The 3,241-nt window shown below is 44.4% G+C and overlaps 1 long non-coding RNA gene across 1 annotated transcript; it reads right to left on the reverse strand.

Moving 5' to 3' along the window:
• Positions 1-318: 318 nt before the first annotated feature.
• On the reverse strand, positions 319-2,397 carry LOC122680842. Its single transcript, XR_006336793.1, has 3 exons — positions 2,338-2,397; positions 848-1,005; positions 319-452 (listed from the first exon to the last, which is right to left on the reverse strand). It is a non-coding gene; the product is annotated as an uncharacterized LOC122680842 (long non-coding RNA).
• Between the last annotated feature and the right edge of the window lie 844 nt (positions 2,398-3,241).

A 3,241-nucleotide genomic window follows, 5' to 3' on the forward strand; every position in this document is an offset into this window, starting at 1 on the left:
GTAGTTACTGTCTAATATTGTTTGGCAGATGCCAATTTAGATATATATATATATATATATATATATACTCTCTTCCTATTTAGTAAATAACGTGAATATATTTTGAACAACATTACATAGAATTTTCCTGGAAAATATTATAACATATAACTTGAGCATTCAGAATGCTGCCTGAAATATTTTGGACCAAGAATGACAGTAAATGAAGTAAAGAACAAAATTCCAGATTAGGAACTTCTTGAAATATACCTTACCCTGTCTCTGTCACTAGATATTACTATGTAACTGGGACAAATCCGACCACATCTCTGAGCTTTAGATATTTAGACATTTTATTCCAAAATGATACATGGGGATTCTGTCATTCAACTGGAGGTGGTGCTCATCGATGCTCATTCTAATTTACTGTCAGTTGATACAGGTCCTGAGTGTATATTTGTCATGATTCCTGGCTATAAAAAAAAAAAGGAGAGTTAGGTACTTAGAGGGAAACAGAAATTATATTCCCAAAGCTGAAGCTATAAGCACAGACAACTAACTCTTTATCAGCACCAGAAATGGAAACACATACACACACCATCCACCATCATCACCACTGCCACTATCATCCACGCTGCTTGAGGAAAGCGACAGGATCATCAGACTCTTTTTCCATTCCTCCCAACTTGTTGAAAAGTTTGAGGTGCTAGATGCTACAACCTGCTATTTGTCTTTGCCTAAAGCAAACAAGGGTAGAGAAATTCTATTCTGTTTTCCTACAAAAGTCTGTGTATGGAGGCTATATGCATATACTAAAACATATAGTCTAGTCCTTAGATTTACTCTTTGGTGGTGAAAAGTCAGTTACCTTCTTTATTAATGAGGCTTCAGGAGCAGATACAGTTGCTTTTGGGTTGAACTTCCATTGTCCTAGTCGCAAATTCAGAGTCTGATGCCTTCGTTGATTTCTGTTAGAAGAAGAGAGCATGCTATCTTCCTTAATGTAAACTGCCACTGAAGAAACTGCTGTGGGAACAGTTGTTTAACACAAGTGAAAGCAAAATTTCGTTTAAGAAAAATCAAAGAAGTAATTCACCAATGATTCCCACAACTCTTTGGAGAAGCTTTGGGCAGCCACAGTGAGTTTATCATGTTGTTGATACAGACAACAATCTAAACCACCCAGGGGTCTGTGGGAAATCAAGCCCCAAGGGGCGGAGCAAATAGGCGCTTTCTGGGAGAAATTCCCAGGCAGCTTGTGAGTGTGGTTCTAAATGAGACTGGTGGGAATTTCCACAGTAGACAGCACTTTCAGGGGGGCAGGGCAGAGGAATGGGAAATCTCCCTTCTGGAGTGGGGCTAAGAATGTTTCTTATGTGCAAAAACTGAGCACCCACAAGTTGGACTGGCTTCTTACAGCCAAGTTATAAATGATTAATTTGATCAAGGAAAAGAAACAGTGTCTCTTTGCTAATCTTTGTAATGGGGGGGTGGGGGTTGTATAAATTTGCATAAAATATTATGTGGGATTAGCATAGCCAGCCAGGAATTGAGCTCCAGGAGCCAAGAGGAGAATGGGAGCTCAGCCAACAGGAGAAGCGGGATATGAAGTGGATGGAGCTCGCCAAGCCAAGGAGGCCAGCCAAACCCGAGCTACAGTAGCACAGAAAGAAGTGAGAGGCTGGCTCATATGAAGGGTGTTGCCAGTGTTGTCTGTACACTGTATTTTCACCTCCTCTTTCTCTCCAGTAATATCCTCATCACTTTCAAGTTTGGTAGAATATATGATTACTAATGGGACTCCCCTTGTTGCTCATTGGTAAAGAATGTGCCTGCCAATGCAGGAGAAGCTAGAGATGAGGGTTCAATCCCTGGGTCAGGAAGATCCCCTGAAGGAAGAAATGGCAACCCAGTCCAGTATTCTTGTCTGGAAAATTCCATGGGAAGAGGAGCTACAGTCTATGGGGTCGCAAAGAGGAGCACAAGACCGAGTGACTGAACACACACACACACACACACACACACACACTCACATACACGGAGGGAATCAAAGAAGTTAATCTGCTTTTCAGGTTCAGTTTTTCCAAGCTGGCCTGAGAAGAGAGCCAGTGCATTTGGAGGTGGAGGATGGGAATACTGGTGGCCTTTCAGCCCCATAACTGCTGGAAGGTGGTAAGGAGGGCTGAGTGTAGAACAGGGGGTCCACATTATTTACTGCAGAATCCCATGTTAGAACCAAAATACTTGCTCCCAGAGAGTCCGTAAGTTTTCACTTTGGTCCGTAAGTTTCACCCTTTCCATGACATCGTCCTTGGTCTACTTTCCCTAGAGTTGGAAATGGAATCTCCCAAAGCTTACATCAGGACTGGCTTGATTCTGTCTCCTCAGCTCCACTCTTGATAATTGGGTCGTTCAGTCATATTCCTATTGGGATAAAAGCACAAGGAACTGATCAAAATGAACACATTGGGATCACACACAAGAGGTCACTTTGGCACAGTGGCCTAATCTGGTCAGATTCTGAACTCGCACCTATGGCGCCCCTCCAAGCCCCTAAGATGGTCCTGGACTCCTGGTGAAGACTCCAGGCAAGAGCCAGTACCCCACCCCCCAAGACAGAGTGCCCCTTCTCACAGTCAAATAGCTTTCTTTTCTCCTCCCTGGGCTTCCCCACGCATTCTCAACACGGAGGTCTAAACTGAAAGGACCCCAACCATCTGTCAACAGCAGCTCCTCCGGGACAGAAGAAGGGAGCCACCCCCTGACCGAGCCAGTAGGAACTGCCTTGCTCCGTCTCAAGAGGGAATTATTTCTGGCTTGACTTCCAACCCTTTCTGCACAACATACACAGTGTACAAGCGCAGGAGGCGAATCCCAGCTCAGAGGACCTTATTCCAACCCGTTCCCTGCCTGGCATGCCCCCCCCCACACACACAAACATGCAGGCACCCCAAGCAGAAGCAGCCCCACACACATTTAGCAAATGCTGTGGGCTTTGCTCGGCTGAGAGGAGGGTGACATTCTTTTCACTTACAGCTGGAGTGAGGCTGACTATCTTCTCGTAAACACAAACTGAGAGATTCTTGTTTTCTGGAAAGAGGGTGAAATCTGGACTTTCTCCCTAAGCCATCGTGGTGGGAATTTCCCTCTTGGAAAAGGGAGTCTTGCCAGTCATGGCTGGCATCACAAATGCCTAGAAATGGATATTTCCAACCAAGGTCCCTTTGTCTGAGACTTTTTTTTTTCTTCTAGTGCTACTCAG

The sequence above is a fragment of the Cervus elaphus genome, chromosome 22 (genome assembly GCF_910594005.1).
Source record: "Cervus elaphus chromosome 22, mCerEla1.1, whole genome shotgun sequence".
Classification (NCBI taxonomy): Eukaryota; Metazoa; Chordata; class Mammalia; order Artiodactyla; family Cervidae; genus Cervus; species Cervus elaphus.